The 18566-nt window shown below is 46.3% G+C and overlaps 1 protein-coding gene and 1 long non-coding RNA gene across 2 annotated transcripts in view; both read right to left on the bottom strand.

The window, feature by feature from the left end:
- The window catches only part of stk3 (serine/threonine kinase 3 (STE20 homolog, yeast)), a 598462-nt gene that overhangs the window by 386040 nt on the left and 193856 nt on the right, over positions 1-18566 (bottom strand). The gene's annotated exons all lie outside the window — the stretch shown is intronic.
- LOC139260664 (uncharacterized) lies at positions 7280-18463 on the bottom strand. Its single transcript, XR_011592847.1, has 3 exons — positions 18400-18463; positions 8282-8441; positions 7280-8075 (listed from the first exon to the last, which is right to left on the bottom strand). It is a non-coding gene; the product is annotated as an uncharacterized lncRNA (long non-coding RNA).

The raw sequence follows: 18566 nt of genomic DNA, 5'->3' as shown, positions 1-18566 counted from the left end.
GACATCTAACTCCTTTTTGAATATATTTAGTGAATTGGCCTCAACTACTTTCTGTGGTAGAGAATTCCACAGATTCATCACTCTCTGGGTGAAGAAGTTTCTCCTCATCTCGGTCCTAAATGGCTTACCCCATATCCTTAGACTGTGACCCCTGGTTCTGGACTTCCCCAACATTGGGAACATTCTTCCTGCATCTAACCTGTCTAATCCCGTCAGAATTTTTAACGTTTCTATGAGATCCCTTCTCATTCTTCTGAACTCCAGTGAATACAAGCCCAGTTGATCCAGTCTTTCTTGATATGACAAAGTCCCGCCATCCCGGGAATCAGTCTGGTGAACCTTCGCTGCACTCCCTCAATAGCAAGCATGTCCTTTCTCAAGTTAGGAAACCAAAACTGTACACAATACTCCAGGTGTGGCCTCACCAAGGCCCTGTACAACTGTAGCAACACCTCCCTGCCCCTGTACTCAAATCCCCTCGCTATGAAGGCCAACATGCCATTTGCTTTCTTAACCGTCTGCTGTACCTGCATGCCAACCTTCAATGACTGATGTACCATGACACCCTGGTCTTGTTGCACCTCCCCTTTTCCTAATCTGTCACCATTCAGATAGTCTGTCTCTCTGTTTTTACCACCAAAGTGGATAACCTCACATTTATCCACATTATACTTCATCTGCCATGCATTTGCCCACTCACCTAACCTATCCAAGTCACTCTGCAGCCTCATAGCATCCTCCTCGCAGCTCACACTGCCACCCAACTTACTGTCATCCGCAAATTTGGAAATACTACATTTAATCCCCTCGTCTAAATCATTAATGTACAATGTAAACAGCTGGGGCCCCAGCACAGAACCTTGCGGTACCCCACTAGTCACTGCCTGCCATTCTGAAAAGTACCCATTTACTCCTACTCTCTGCTTCCTGTCTGACAACCAGTTCTCAATCCACGTCAGCACACTACCCCCAATTCCCATGTGCTTTAACTTTGCACATTAACCTCTTGTGTGGGACCTTGCTGAAAACCTTCTGAAAGTCCAAATACACCACATCAACTGGTGCTCCCTTGTCCACTCTACTGGAAACATCCTCAAAAAATTCTCAGAAGATCTGTCAAGCATGATTTCCCTTTCACAAATCCATGCTGACTTGGACCTATCATGTCACCTCTTGCCAAATGCGCTGCTATGACATCCTTAATAATTGATTCCATCATTTTACCCACTACCGATGTCAGGCTGACCAGTCTATAATTCCCTGTTTTCTCTCTCCCTCCTTTTTTAACAAGTGGGGTTACATTGGCTAACCTCCACTCCATAGGAACTGATCCAGAGTCTATGAAATGTTGCAAAATGACTGTCAATGCATCCGCTATTTCCAAGGCCACTTCCGTAAGTACTCTGGGATGCAGACCATGAGGCCCTGGCGATTTATCTGCCTTCAATCCCATCAATTTCCCCAACACAATTTCCCGACTAATAAGGATTTCCCTCAGTTCCTCCTTCTTACTAGACCGTCTGACCCCTTTTATATCCGGAAGGTTGTTTGTGTCCTCCTTAGTGAATACTGAACCAAAGTACTTGTTCAATTGGTCTGCCATTTCTTTGTTTCCCGTTATGATTTCCCCTGATTCTGACTGCAGGGGACCTACGTTTGTCTTTACTAACCTTTTTCTTTTTACATATCTATAGAAGCTTTTACAGTCCGTCTTAATGTTCCCTTCAAGCTTCCTCTCTACTCATCTCAGTCCTAAATTGCCTACCCATTATCCTAAGACTATGTTCCTTGGTTCTGGACTTCCCCAACATCGGGAACATTCTTCCCACATCTAACCTGTCCAGTCCTGTCAGAATCTTATACGTTTCTATGAGATCCCCTCTCATCCTTCTAAACTCCAGTGAATAAAGGCCCAGTTGATCCAGTCTCTCCTCATATGACAGCCCAGCCATCACTGGAATCAGTCTGGTGAACCTTCGCTGCACTCCCTCAATAGCAAGAATGTTCTTCCTCAGACTAGGAGACCAAAACTGAACACAATATTCCAGGTGAGGCCTCACTAAGACCCTGACAACTGCAGTAAGACCTCCCTGCTCCTATACTCAAATCCCCTTGCTCTGAAGGCCAACATACCATTTGCCTTCTTTACCACCTGCTGTACCTGCATGCCCACTTTCAGTGACTGATGAACCATAACACCCAGGTCTCGTTGCACCTCCCCTTTTCCTAGTCTGCCGCCATTCAGATAATATTCTGCCTTCGTGTTTTTGCCCCCAAAATGGATAACCTCACATTTATCCACATTATACTGCATCTGCCATGCATTTGCCATGCATTTGCCCACTCACCTAACCTGTCCAAGTCAATCTGCAGCCTCTTAGCGTCCTCCTCACAGCTCACACCGCCATCCAGTTTAGCGTCATCTGCAAACTTGGTGTATATTGTAAAGAGCTGAGGTCCCAGCACTGAGCCCTGTGGCACTCCACTAATCACTGCCTGCCATTCTGAAAAGGACCCGTTTATCCAGACTCTCTGCTTCCTGTCTGCCAAGCAGTTCCCTAGCCACATCAGTATATTACCCCCAATACCATGTGCTTTGATTTTGCACAACAATCTCTTGTGCGGGACCTTGTCAAAAGCCTTCTGAAAGTCTAAATACACCACATCCACTGGTTCTCCATTGTCCACTCTACTAGTTACATCCTCAAAAATTACAGAAGATTCGGCAATCATGATTTCCTTTTCATAAAGCCATGCCGACTTGATCCGATCCTGTCACCGCTTTCCAAATGCGCTGCTAATTCGTCCTTCATGATCGATTCCAACTGATGTCAGGCTAACCGGTCTATAATTACCCGTTTTCTCTCTCGTCCTTTTTTAAAAAGTGGTGTAACATTAGCTACCCTCCAGTCCATAGGAACTGATCCAGAGTCGATAGACTGTTGGAAAATGATCGCCAATGCATCCACTATTTCCAGGGCCACTTCCTTGAGCACTCTGGGATGCAGACTATCAGGCCCTGGGGATTTATCAGACTTCAATCCCATCAATTTCTCTAACACAATTTCCCACCTAATAAGGATATCCTTCAGTACCTTCTTCTCACTCGACCCACTATCCCCTAGTACCTTCGGAAGGTTATTTGTATCTTCCTTCGTGAAGACAGAACCGAAGTATTGGTTCAATTGGTCTGCCATTTCTTTGTTCCCCATTATAATTTCACCTGAATCTGACTGCAAGGGACCTACATTTGACTTTACTAATCTTTTTCTCTTCACATATGTATAGAAGCTTTTGCAGTCAGTTTTTATATTCCCTGCAAGCTTCCTCTCGTACTCTATTTTCCCCCTCTTAATTAAACCCTTAGTCCTCCTCTGTTGAATTCTAAATTTCTCCCAGTCCTCTTCCTTGGCTTTAACACTATCCTTAATTTTCTTTGTTAGCCATGGTTGAGCCACCTTCCCAGTTTTATTTTTACTCCAGACAGGGATGTACATTTGCTGAAGTTTATCCATGTTTGCCTATGCACTGTCAACCCTTTTAGAATCATTTGCCAATCTATTCTAGCCAATTCACGCCTCATACCGTCAAAATTACCTTTCCTTAAGTTCAGGACCCTAGTTTCCGAATTAACTTTGTCACTCTCCATCTGAATAAGGAATTCTACCATATTATGGTCACTTTTCCCCAAGGGGCCTCGCACAACAAGATTGCTAATTAGTCCCTTCTCATCACACATCACCCAGTCTAACATGGCCAGCTTCCTGGTTGGTTCCTCGACATATTGGTCTAGAAAACCATCCCTAATACACTCCAGGAAATCCTCCTCCAGCCCATTGCTACCAGTTAGGTTAGCCCAATCAATGTGTAGATTAAAGTCGCCCATGACTACTGTTGTACCTTTATTGCACACATCCCTTATTTCTTGTTTGATGCTGTCCCCAACCTCACTACTACTATTTGGCGGCCTATACACAACACCCACTAGCGTTTTCTGCCTTTTGGAATTCTGCAGCTCCATCCATACCGATTCCACATCATCCAGGCTAATGTCATTCCTTACAATTGCATTGATTTCCTCTTTAACCAGCAACGCCACCACGCCTCCTTTTCCTTTCTGTCTATCCTTCCTAAATGCTGAATACCCTTGGATGTTGAGTTCCCAGCCTTGGTTCCCCTGGAGCCATGTCTCCGTGATGCCAATCACATCGTATTCGTTAACTGCTATCTGCGCAGTTAATTCATCCACCTTATTCCGAATATTCCTCGCAGAGAGCCTTCAGGCTTGTTTTTTTTAAACACACTATGCCCCTTTAGAATTTTGCTGTAATGTGGCCCTTTTTGTTTTTTGACTTGGCTTTCTCTGTCCTCCACTTTTACTATTCTCCTTTCTATATTTTGCTTCTGCCTCTGTCACCCTGCATAGGTTCCCATCCCCCTGCCATATTAGTTTAACTCCTCCCCAACAGCACTAGCAAACAATCCCCCAAGGACATTGGTTCCGGTCCTGCCCAGGTGCAGACCGTCCAGTTTGTACTGGTCCCACCTACCCCAGAATCGGTTCCAATGTCCCAGGAATTTGAATCCCTCCCTTCTGCACCATTCCTCAAGCCACGTATTCATCTGAGCTATCCGGCGATTCCTACTCTGACTAGCACGTTGCACTGGTAACTTCGATGGTTTGAGACATGAATTGGCTCGAATACACTGGCGAATGATACTTAAAGAGTTGACGGTGGATAGGCAATGGCAAACATTTAAAGATCACATGGATGAACTTCAACAATTATACATCTCTGTCTGGAGTAAAAATAAAACGGGGAAGGTGGCTCAACCGTGGCTAACAAAGGAAATTAAGGACAGTGTTAAATCCAAGGAAGAGGCATATAAATTGGCCAGAAAAAGCAGCAAAGCTGAGGACTGGGAGAAATTTAGAATTCAGCAGAGGAGGACAAAGGGTTTAATTAGGAGGGAGAAAATAGAGTATGAGAGGAAAATTGTTGGGAACATAAAAACTGACTGCAAAAGCTTCAATAGATATGTGAAGAGAAAAAGATCAGTGAAGACAAACGTAGGTCCCTTGCAGTCAGAATCAGGTGAATTTACAATGGGGAACAAAGAAATGGCAGACCAGTTGAACAAATACTTCAGTTCTGGCTTCACGAAGGAAGACACAAATAATTTTCTGGAAATACGAGGGGACTGAGGGTCTAGTGAGAAGGAGGAACTGAAGGAAATCCTTATTAGTCGGGAAATTGTGTTCAGGAAATTGATGGGATTGAAGGCTGATAAATCCCAGGGCTTGATAGTCTGCATCCCTGAGTACTTAAGGAAGTGGCCCTAGAAATAGTGGATGCATTGGTGATCATTTTCCAACAGTCTATCGACTCTGCATCAGTTCCTAAGGACCGGAGGGTAGCTAATGTAACACCACTTTTTAAAATAGGGAGAGAGAAAATGAGTAATTATAGACTGGTTAGTCTGACATCAGTCGTGGGGAAAATGTTGGAATCAATTATTAAAGATGAAATAGCAGCGCATTTGGAAAGCAGTGACAGGATCGGTCCAAGTCAGCATGGATATATGAAAGGGAAATTATGCTTGACAAATCTTCTAGAATTTTTTGAGGATGTAAATAGTAGAGTGGACAAGGGAGAACCAGTGAATGTGGTGTATTTGGACGTTCAAAAGGCTTTTGACAAAGTCCCACACAAAAGATTGGTTTGCAAAATTAAAGCACATGGTATTGGGGGTAATGTACTGACATGGATAGAGAACTGGTTGGCAGACAGAAAGCAGAGAGTCGGGATAAACAGGTTCTTTTCAGAATGGCAGGCAGTGACTAGTGGGATGCCGCTGGGCTCAGTGCTGGGTCCCCAGCTATTTACAATATACATCAATGATTTAGATGAAGGAATTGAGTGTAATATCTCCAAGTTTGCAGATGACACTAAACTGGGTGGCGGTGTGAGCTGTGAGGAGGATGCGAAGAGGCTGCAGGGTGACTTGGATAGGTTAGGTGAGTGGGCAAATGCATGGCAGATACAGTGTAATGTGGATAAATGTGGGGTTATCCACTTTGGTGGCAAAAACACGAAGGCAGAATATTATCTGAATGGCGGCAGATTAGGAAAAGGGGAGGTGCAACGAGACCTGGGTGTCATGGTACATCAGTCATTGAAAGTTGGCATGCAGGTACAGCAGGCAGTGAAGGCGGCAAATGGTATGTTGGCCTTCATAGCTAAGGGATTTCAGTATAGGAACAGGGAGGTCTTACTGCAGTTGTATAGGGCCTTGGTAAGGCCTCAACTGGAATATTGTGTTGAGTTTTAGTCTCCTAATCTGAGGAAGGACGTTCTTGCTATTGAGGGAGTGCAGCGAAGGTTCACCAGACTGATCCCTAGGATGGCAGGACTGACATAAGAGGAGAGACTCGATCGACTGGGCCAGTATTCAATGGAGTTTAGAAGGATGAGAGGGGATCTCATATAAAATTCTGACGGGACTGGACAGGTTAGATGCAGGAAGAATCTTCCCGATGTTGGGGAAGTCCAGAACCAGAGGACACAGTCGAAGGATAAGGGGTAAGCCATTTAGGACTGAGATGAGTAGAAACTTCTTCACTCAGAGTTGTTAACCTGTGGAATTCCCTGCTGCAGAGAGTTGTTGATGCCAGTTCATTGGATATATTCAAGAGGGAGTTAGATATGGCCCTTACGGCTAAAGAGATCAAGGGGTATGGAGAGAAAGCAGGAAAGGGGTACTGAGGGAATGATCAGCCATGATCTTATTGAATGGTGATGCAGGCTCGAAGGGCCGAATGGCCTACTCCTGCACCTATTTTCTATGTTTCTATGCATGCTACAGAACTTAGCTATCATGAAGGGACAGGGGGCTGCAGGACCACCTCAGGAGAGAGGGGAGGAGGAGAGGGGGAGGAGGAGGGGGCGAGGACGACGACGACGATGAGGAGGAGCCTGGCGATGAACCCATGGGAGAAAATGTCGAGCTTTCACCACTGCATAAGTCTTACATCATCAGCTCATAATTCAAAGCTTTGCTTGAACAGTGAACGGCACTTTCACGTTGCCTGCCCACGCTATCCCATCATGTTGACTGTTTCCCCTCTTATTCTGCAAATGAGACACTGCACAAGAATGGTTAAGGCGAACAAAAGAATTTATAAAACATTTGTAAATTTATGAAACATCTGGAAATTTATGAAACTTTGTCAACTTAAATTTTGAAACTTAAATTAATTTTTAACTTGAACGCTATTTGTAAAACTTTTCAAACTTTTATAAAATTATCAAAACAGAAAAACAATAGCAAAACAGCAACAAAACAACAACCCTGCACCAAACGTCTTTTAACTGCGGCTCCTTTACCACTCCTCATCCTAACCATCGCCCCATCCCCGCCCCTCACTTCTTGCCCCTATCCGCATTGGGACCAAGACGGTGTGCTGCTGTTGTTGGAGGAGAGACAATGGAGACGCCATTGGACCTCCTGGAGAAGCTCGGGGTATGAAAGGCCTGGTTCTGCGTGGCAAGGCTCTTGCTTGGCCTCAGCACTCACAAGTACTGTCGGTCTGGGTGGTATGACTGTAGTGCCAAATGTAGAGACCATCAATTGCACTGGGCATTGACAGCCTCGGTGTTCTCCCGCGTTGCAGCTACAATCTGTGACTTGCCCTCCCTCATGTCCGCAGATAGTGCCTCAATGTTGCCGGAAATTCCACCCAGGACCTCGAGAAGCTGTCGGTTGAGCTCGATGCTCTCCCTTGACAGTCCCACCATATCCAGGTGTACGTCTGCCTGTCTTTCAGCAGACCGGTTTTGCCGACTCAACCCTCTGAAGAGACGGCAAGAGGAATGTGGCTTCCTCTGAAGAACTTGTGGCGGCAGCTAAAAGAGGTGGCGACTGCATCGGCCCCTCCACCCCCACAACAGCTTCATCGTCTTGTTCCTCCCGTGGAGGGTCCTCGGCGTGGCCCTCATCCGCCTCTTCTACCCACACATGATGGGCTGAGGTGGAGGCTTCGACTGGAAAATGTGGCGCCTCAGAATCCTCATCTGCAAAATAGAAAACAATTGACGAGTGGTTAGCAGCAAGGCAGGGGGCAGTGTGACATGAGTAAAGTTACATAGCAGGTGTATTTGAAGGACCACCACTATTGCATTTTATGTCGTCGAGAGACACTGCATCACATTGCCCGAACCCGAGTCCACAGACAGTACATCACATGGCCAACCCATCCCGGGGATTTTGCAGGACTTACCCTCAGTTTCGAACATGGGCTCAGCACCCGCATGGTTAGTTGACCTCCCGGAGGCACCAAGGAGATCAGCCACTCACTCCTCCAAGTCCGTCAATGACATGGTTCGGGGTGGACCACTGCCGATGCGCCGCTGCTTGCGGCAGTTGTGCGACAACTTTTCCTGAAAAAAATGACAATAGGAATGGTTACCAGGGGGCCCTTCTGCTCTTGTGGCACACACAGATAGCCATCAAAGCACTTATACCATACTGTGTGCATTTAATACAGTCGTCTGTTTAATGGGCCTGGTAGTTGCACGTGATTCATGACGAAGACATCGACATGCAGAAACATCTTTTAAGATATCAAAAAACAGTCTTAGTAATTTGTAACTATCATTCATGGCAAACAAGGTGCAACACTACCTATAGCAACTTGTCAGATTTACAATTTAAGTAATCAAGGAGTGCATCAATAAAAATATTACTTACAATGCAATGGTCATTCCACCTTTTCCTGCACTGCTTGTGGTCCCTCCGAATGTCATCGACTGAGGAAACCTCCTCAGCAACACAGGTTCAAAATCGTCTCATAATGGTTACTTCGACCCCTCCTATTAAAGTCCCCCCGTCTACTTTCAATTGCTGTTGAGAGCCTCGTTTGCATCGGAACTGAATTTCTTGGCTCTCTGCCTGCATTATTCACCCTGCATGATGTCAGCCACATTGTCCGCATGCCAGACACGAGACTCTCAAAGCAGGCGCTCTACTCGGAGCTCCTTCATGGCAAACAAGCCAAGGGTGGGCAGAGGAAATGTTACAAGACACCCTCAAAACCTCCCTGATAAAATGCGGCATCCCCACCGACACCTGGGAGTCCCTGGCCAGGGACTGCCCGAAGTGGAGTCAGTGCATCTGAGAGGGCATTGAGCACCTCGAGTCTCATCGCCAAGTACATGCAAAAAACAAGCGCAGGTGTCATGTATTCTACTGTCATTGTAATCCATGTATAAACTGACCTAAGTTGTACACCGTCAGAACACTGATCACTAGGTGGTGAACTTGTGGGAGACACTCCTAACCTGGACTTTCGGGTATAAAAGGGAAGCTCCACCCATCTTCTCCACTTCAATGCTAGCTAATAAAGGACTGGTCACAGAGTGACCTTCTCTCTAGTATGGGCCTCGTGTGCATTTGTACTGTATAGTAAGGACATATTATTGGCGACGAGAAATTCGGATTTAAACCACGCGAGCATGGCCACTAGCAGCACAGACGAGAGGTACTGTGTTGGTAATGATTGGGACGATTTTCTTGAGAGACTACAGCAAAGTTTCGTCACTAAGGAATGGCTGGGACAGGATTCGGCCGACAAACGCAGGGCTCATCTCCTGACGGTTTGTGGATCCAGGACATACTCCCTGATGAAGGACCTTCGAGCACCAGAAAAGCCGGCAGACAAGACTTTTGAAGAGCTCAGTAAGTTGATCGGGGAACACTTTAAACCGGCGAGCAGCATGCACATGGCGAGACACCGGTTTTACACGCACCGGCGGCGAGAAGGGCAAAGCGTTCTAGACTTTGTGGCAGATCTCCGGCGACCCTATCTAAGTTCCCAGATGCATGCAGAGCGGAGATGCTGCGAGACTTTTTTTATTGAGGGCATTGGGCACGCTGGGGTTTTCAGGAAACTGATTGAGACCAAAGACTTGACCCTGCAAACGGCGGCTTTGATGGCCGACATTTATCTCAGGGGAGGAAGAGACCAGAATGATGTTTGACAAAAATCTTGGTTTAAATGCAGCAAATGGACAGGGAGTCAACATTGTTAACGCGGCACACAGTTCTCCAGGCAGACAGGGGCAATCGGACATGCCCGAGCATGTAGTCGAACCCAAAGGGGGAATTCAACAGAGACAATGGCTAGCTGAACGGCGATTCATGCCATCGCAAGGGGCAATGCGGCCAGTAATGGGACCATCAACACCAGTCAATGGTGCATTTAAGGACAGTTACAGAGACAGTTAGAGACGATCGACTGGTAATGGACCTTTTGTTTCCAACAACGGCTCATGTTGGAGGGTTGGAGGCAAACACACAGCCAGAGCTTGCAGGTATCAGCACTATACCTGCAGAAACTGCAACGTCAACAGTCACTTGGCGCGTAGGTGCAGGAAGCCTGCAGCCAGGTTGATGTACGAGGAGGACGGGCCCGATGTAAGCCCTACGAGGCCAAATGGACACTGGGGGAAATCGCTGGAAGCTGAAGTTCAGCGAGTTCATGTGGAGCACATATATAGTTCACACACCAGGACGCCACCGATAATGATGAAAGTGCTCCTCAATGGCATCCCAGTATCAATGGAGCTAGACACGGGAGCCAGCCAGTCCCTGATGAGTGTCAAACAGTTCGACAAGTTGTGGGCGTCCAAGGCCAGGGGGCCAAAATTATTGCCGATTGACGCACAGCTATGGACATATAGAAAGGAGATCATTCCGGTGCTAGGCAGCACCACAGTAGTCGTGACTCACAAAGATTCAGAGAACAGATTGCTACTCTGGATTGTCCCGGGGGACGGTCCCGCACTACTGGGGAGGAGTTGGTTTGCTGTCATGAACTGGGAATGGGGCGATGTTAATGCAATTTCTTCCGTGGAGCGACTATCATGCTCACAGGTCCTGGACAAATTTGACTCACTATTTCAACCCGCATTGGCACTTTCATGGGGACCAAGGTAGTGATTCACATAAACCCGGACGCCAGGCCAATACACCACAAAGCCAGAGCGGTGCCGTACCTGATGCGGGAAAAGATAGAAGGCGAATTGGACCGCCTGCTGAGGGAAGGCATCACCTCGCCAGTCAAATTCAGTGACTGGGCGAGCCCGATTGTGCCGATGCTCAAGGCGGATGGGTCGGTCAGGATATGTGGTGATTACAAGACCACCATCAATCAGGTGTCAGTCACTCCAAGACCAGTACCCGCTACCGAGAGCGGAGGACCTCTTTGCGAAGCAATCCGGTGGCAAACTTTTTTTCAAAATTGGACCTGGCCTCAGCTTACATGACCCAGGAGCTGGCGAGTGAGTCGAAGAAGCGGACCACCATCACGACACACAAGGGGTTGTTTGAGTACAACAGATGTCCGTTTGGGATTCGCTCGGCCGCCACGATCTTTCAACGAAACATGGAAAGTCTCCTGAAGTCGATTCCAAGGAGGGTGGTTTTTCAAGACGACATCCTCATCACGGGTTGCGATACTGAAGAACACCTCCACAACCTGGAGGAGGTGCTACGCAGACTGGACCGGGTAGGTCTGCGACTGAGAAAGGCGAAGTGCGTCTTCCTAGCTCCAGAGGTAGAATTCCTGGGGATGAGGGTTGCAGCAGACTGGATCAGACCTACTTCATCCAAAACAGAAGCGATCCAGGGAGCAACCAGACCCCATAACACGATGGAGCTGCGTTCGTTCCTGGGGATCCTGAACTATTTTGGAAACTTTCTTCCCAAATTGAGCACGCTGTTAGAGCCGCTACACGTGCTCCTACACAAAGGTCGTGAATAGGTCTGGGGGGACAGCCAGGAAAGGACTTTTGACAAAGCACGCAACTTGTTATGCGCCAACAATCTGTTAACGCTATATGACCCATTGTCAGAAACTTGTTTTAATGTGCAATGCTTCGTCCTATGGGGTCGGGTGTGTTTTGCAGCATGTTAATGCCAAGGGTCAGTTACAGCCGGTAGCTTATGCCTCCAGAAGTCTGTCCCAGGCAGAAAGGGGCTACAGGATGGTAGAAAAGGAAGCGCATGCATGTGTATATGCAGTAAAAAAAAATGCACCAGTACTTGTTTGGCAGGAAATTTGAGCTGGAGACAGATCACAAACCCCTAACGTCCCTTTTGGCCGACAACAAGGCCATAAATGCAAATGCGTCGGCCCGCATACAGAGGTGGGCACTCATGTTAGCCGCCTATTACTATACAATTTGGCACAGACCGGGCACCGAAAACTGCGCCGATGCACTCAGCAGGCTCCCACAAGCCACCACCGAGGGGGCAACCGAGCATGCTGCTGAGATAGAAACATAGAAACATAGAAACATAGAAAATAGGTGCAGGAGCAGGCCATTCAGCCCTTCTAGCCTGCACCGCCATTCAATGAGTTCATGGCTGAACATGAAACTTCAGTACCCCCTTCCTGCTTTCTCGCCATAACCCTTGATCCCCCGAGTAGTAAGGACTTCATCTAACTCCCTTTTGAATATATTTAGTGAATTGGCCTCAACTACTTTCTGTGGTAGAGAATTCCACAGGTTCACCACTCTCTGGGTGAAGAAGTTTCTCCTCATCTCGGTCCTAAATGGCTTACCCCTTATCCTCAGACTGTGACCCCTGGTTCTGGACTTCCCCAACATTGGGAACATTCTTTCTGCATCTAACCTGTCTAAACCCGTCAGAATTTTAAACGTTTCTATGAGGTCCTCTCTCATTCTTCTGAACTCCAGTGAATACAAGCCCAGTTGATCCAATCTTTCTTGATAGGTCAGTCCCGCCATCCCGGGAATCAATCTGGTGAACCTTCGCTGCACTCCCTCAATAGCAAGAATGTCCTTCCTCAAGTTAGGAGACCAAAACTGTACACAATACTCCAGGTGTGGCCTCACCAAGGCCCTGTACAACTGTAGCAACACCTCCCTGCCCCTGTATTCAAATCCCCTCGCTATGAAGGCCAACATGCCATTTGCTTTCTTAACCGCCTGCTGTACCTGCATGCTAACCTTCAATGACTGATGTACCATGACACCCAGGTCTCGTTGCACCATCCCTTTTCCTAATCTGTCACCATTCAGATAATAGTCTGTCTCTCTGTTTTTACCACCAAAGTGGATAACCTCACATTTATCCACATTATACTTCATCTGCCATGCATTTGCCCACTCACCTAACCTATCCAAGTCACTCTGCAGCCTAATAGCATCCTCCTCGCAGCTCACACTGCCACCCAACTTAGTATCATCCGCAAATTTGGAGATACTGCATTTAATCCCCTCGTCTAAATCATTAATGTACAATGTAAACAGCTGGGGCCCCAGCACAGAACCTTGCAGCACTCCACTAGTCACTGCCTGCCATTCTGAAAAGTACCCGTTTACTCCTACTCTTTGCTTCCTGTCTGACAACCAGTTCTCAATCCACGTCAGCACACTACCCCCAATCCCATGTACTTTAACTTTGCACATTAATCTCTTGTGTGGGACCTTGTCGAAAGCCTTCTGAAAGTCCAAATATACCACATCAACTGGTTCTCCTTTGTCCACTTTACTGGAAACATCCTCAAAAAATTCCAGAAGATTTGTCAAGCATGATTTCCCTTTCACAAATCCATGCTGACTTGGACCTATCATGTCACCATTTTCCAGATGCACTGCTATGACATCCTTAATAATTGATTCCATCATTTTACCCACTACTGAGGTCAGGCTGACCGGTCTATAATTCCCTGTTTTCTCTCTCCCTCCTTTTTTAAAAAGTGGGGTTACATTGGCTACCCTCCACTCCATAGGAACTGATCCAGAGTCAATGGAATGTTGGAAAATGACTGTCAATGCATCCGCTATTTCCAAGGCCACCTCCTTAAGTACTCTAGGATGCAGTCCATCAGGCCCTGGGGATTTATCGGCCTTCAATCCCATCAATTTCCCCAACACAATTTCCCGACTAATAAAGATTTCCCTCAGTTCCCCCTCCTTACTAGACCCTCTGACCCCTTTTATATCCGGAAGGTTGTTTGTATCCTCCTTAGTGAATACCGAACCAAAGTACTTGTTCAATTGGTCTGCCATTTCTTTGTTCCCCGTTATGACTTCCCCTGATTCTGACTGCAGGGGACCTACGTTTGTCTTCACCAACCTTTTTCTCTTTACATACCTATAGAAACTTTTGCAATCCGCCTTAATGTTCCCTGCAAGCTTCTTCTCGTACTCCATTTTCCCTGCCCTAATCAAACCCTTTGTCCTCCTCTGCTGAGTTCTAAATTTCTCCCAGTCCCCAGGTTCGCTGCTATTTCTGGCCAATTTGTATGCCACTTCCTTGGCTTTAATACTATCCCTGATTTCCCTAGATAGCCACGGTTGAGCCACCTTCCCTTTTTTATTTTTACGCCAGACAGGAATGTACAATTGTTATAATTCATCCATGCGGTCTCTAAATGTCTGCCATTGCCCATCCACAGTCAACCCCCTAAGTATCATTCGCCAATCTATCCTAGCCAATTCACGCCTCATACCTTCAAAGTTACCCTTCTTTAAGTTCTGGACCATGGTCTCTGAAATTACTGTTTCATTCTCCATCCTAATGCAGAATTCCACCATATTATGGTCACTCTTCCCCAAGGGGCCTCGCACAATGAGATTGCTAATTAATCCTCTCTCATTACACAACACCCAGTCTAAGATGGCCTCCCCCCTAGTTGGTTCCTCAACATATTGGTCTAGAGAAGATGGTCATGGCTGTTGAAGCTTTCGAAAGCGAAGGCTCACCCGTGACAGCCTGTCAGATCAAAGTCTGGACAAATAGAGACCCGCTACTGTCAGTTAAGAAATGTGTCCTGAATGGGGACTGGGCAGCCACGTACAGGTCATGCCCTGAGGAATTTAAACAATTTCACAGGCGCAAGGATGAACTCTCGATTCAGGCCGATTGCCTGCTGTGGGGAAACCGAGTAGTCATGCCCCAGATGGGCAGAGAGGCGTCCATCCGAGAACTCCACAATGATCATTGTCATGATGAAGGCAATTGCCAGTTTGGTGGCCAGGGATAGATGCAGACCTGGAACTTTGTGTTTGCAGGTGCAACACGTGTGCCCAGCTGGACAATTCGCCCAGGGAAGCCCACCTTAGCCCCTGGTCCTAGCTCGCCAAGCCATGGTCACGCATCCATTAAGACTACGCAGGTCCTTTCATGGGAAAAATGTTTTTGGTTGTAGTAGACGCCTACTCCAAATGGATCGAGTGCGACATTCTCAATTCAAGCACATCCTCTACCACGGTAGAAAGTCTACGGGCAATGTTCGCCGCCCATGGTCACCGGACGTTTTGGTCAGCGACAATGGCCTGTGCTTTACAAGCATTGAATTCCAGGACTTCATGGCAGGAAATGGTATCAACCATGTCAGAACGGCCTCAAACGGCCAGGCGGAACGAGCAGTGCAGATAATCAAACAGAGGATGCTCAGAATCCAAGGGGGTTCCCTACAAAGCCACTTATCATGCCTCCTGTTGGCCAATAGATCCCGACCACACTCGCTCACAGGGGTTCCACCCGCAGAGCTGCTAATGAAAAGGACGCTCAAAACCAGGTTACCCCTTATACACCCCACCATGAAAGAAATTGTCGAGAGCAGGCCTTGGGCACAATGTGACTACCATGACAGGAATGCGAGGACGCGATGTATTGATGTCAATGACCTGTCTTTGTCCTCAACTACACTGCAGGGCCCAAATGGCTCGCAGGCACTGTGGTTGCCAAAGAGGGGAATAGGATTCTGGTAGTTAAACTTACCAATGGACAAATCTGCCGCAAACACGTGGATCAAACAAAAAGGAAGTTTCAGCAACCCCATTGAAGAAGCAGAGGAAGAACACGATGTAGATTTCACTCCACCACAGGTGACCGAACACCGGAACCAAGTGGAGGAGAGCCCAGTCACTATGGGCAGTCCGGACAGGCCTGAGGCACCGCAAACAGCAGACACTCAGGCCAGCGCCCAACAACCGGAGCCCCAACTCAGGTGCTCTACAAGGGAGTGTAAACCACCAGAGAGACTTAACCTGTGATCCCAATAAGACTTTGGGTGGGGGGGGGGGTGGGGAGGTGATGTCATGTATTCTACTGTCATTGTAATCCATGTATAAACTGACCTAAGTTGTGCACTGTGAGAACACTGACCACTTGGTGGTGAACTTGTGGGAGATACTTCCAACCTGGACTTTCAGGTATAAAAGGGGAAGCTCTATCCATCTTCTCCACTTCAGTGTTGGCTAATAAAGGACTAGTCACAGAGTCACCTTCTCTCCAGTATGAGCCTTGTGTGCATTTGTACTGTATAGTAAAGGCATATTAGCAGGCAGCGGAAGGAACGCGCAGCAAATCTGTCCCACCGTCCCTTACCCTCAATGACTATCTGTCCCACCTGTGACAGGGACTGTGGCTCTCATATTGACCTGTTCAACCACCTAAGGACTCAATCTAAAAGTGGAAGCAAATCTTGCTCGATTCCGAGGGACTGCCTATGATGATGCATGTTGTCTGGTCTGTGAAAAATGGCAGATTGAGACCCGGGTATACTGCACATGCGCGGGCACACCCTGACAGCTGACCGTAATTGCGGGAAGAAAAAAAAAATCGGAAGAAAAAAATCGGGGGGGAAAAAATTTGCGCATGCGCAGAAGGTCCATTTTTTTTAAGATCGGTGAATTTGGCTCCACGCACAAATGCAGTTGTGCAAAGCCGGATTTACTGCTATCACTGGTCACCATTTGGTGAATTTTACGGCGTCCAGCGATAGCAGTATTCCGGTGCTAAAAAAACCGTCGATAGCATTAATCCCGAATTTCTAGCCCATTGTATCTTATTGGAAGTTTTACTTATGATTGTGTATTTCTCTAATGTGAGTAAGTGTGTTGGGGAGTGCGAGAATATAAATTTTGCGTGGTTTGTTGGAAGGAGCAAATTTAATGTGTCCAATGGCTCCCCCACCTTTCATCAGAACCCAGTTCTGATAAGTTCTGATGAAAGGTCATCGATCTGAAACGTTAACTCTCTTTCTCTCACCACAGATGCTGCCTGACATGCTGAGTATTTCCAGCTTTTTCTATTCATTAATGAATTCCCTCTTGCATTATTTGTCATCGACTGAGGAAACCTCCTCAGCAACACAGGTCCAAAAATCGCCTTATAACGGTTGCGGGGGGTTTTACTTCAAAGTCCCCCCCATCTACTTTCAATTGCTGTTATGAGAGCCTCGTTTGCATCGGAAGGTCACTGCGGAAGGTTATAAAAGGCCACAGTTATGGGTTTTAACTGTTAAAATATATTCTGAAAGAACAAAGTTAGACTCAAGTACAAAAGATCCACAGGCAGCAGGAAAAAATGAAATGATCAGTTGTCCATTAATTAGGAGATGCAAACTAAGAGATCTGCTAGATTAGTTAACGTAGAATACAATATACACTGCAGAATAACTGGAAAATCCAAAAAGGATTCCCCACTTGCTACTTTTAACAGTTCTGAAATACTGGTGAAAAAATTGTCAAAAGACCTTAGAACATGCTTTCATGTTTTCTTTCAACAAGTGTACAGTTTAAAGCACTGCCATTGTAATTTAATTAGTATTCATTGAAACAGAAGCTTGACAATTCCCAACATGCCAATTTTAAAAGCTTAATCAGAGGAAATCACACATCAAGCGTGTTGAAAATTCAAAGTAGTATTGAAAAGCCATAATTTTCTGTTTTGAATACAGAGATCCACAGTTTCCAGTTAGCACATTTCTAAAGAAAACAAGAAAGTTTGGTCAGAATCCCTCTGGTGTCTGGGAGATCTTTTACGGCATCACCATCGCCAGAAAAGTTTGGATGAGATGCCAGCAACATCTAATATACAAACATCTCACGGCAATACTGAGTAACCATTTAGCTTACTCATCATACTTCAGTAATTATTTTAACTGGCAAAAGAATTATAAGGGATGCAAGTGAAAATTTCAGGGAGAATTACAGCAATAATGTTTCACTTCATGTGCAGATTCAAGCCTTCAATTACAGTAACTCGGGGTCTTTGTGCTTTGAATATTTGTTGTCCTTACGGCTTGAATCGGTTCTTAAAACATGGTATATCTGTAGCAAAGTTTGACAGTGATGGGAAGCTAAGCTTGTTTTTACTGTATTTGCTATTTCCTGCCTGGTGAAACCCTTTTTGATAATGGTTCCATACAAGGGTAAGTGTAGCTAACTGGGAAAACAGCACACTGACAGTTCAGTTCCTTTGTGGATATGCCAACAGGCCTCGAGCAAAATAGGACACAAGACTATTCCAGTGTGCATTCTACTGTTACACAGTTTAGCATTAAGGACCACAAACCTTCAACTCGCTCCAGGAAAAGCACGAAAATTAGCCTGGGCTTTCAGGCTTGCCTATGCCAATTGTATATCCTAATTATGATACAAAATACAAAAACATTAATATTTTCAAGCTTTCTTATGAAGTCAGGTCAAATAACACTGGAAAAACACTGATTGGAAGAAAGT

Source organism: Pristiophorus japonicus, chromosome 1, assembly GCF_044704955.1.
Source record: "Pristiophorus japonicus isolate sPriJap1 chromosome 1, sPriJap1.hap1, whole genome shotgun sequence".
NCBI classification, from domain to species: Eukaryota; Metazoa; Chordata; class Chondrichthyes; family Pristiophoridae; genus Pristiophorus; species Pristiophorus japonicus.
This window is presented reverse-complemented; position numbering and strand designations above follow the sequence as displayed.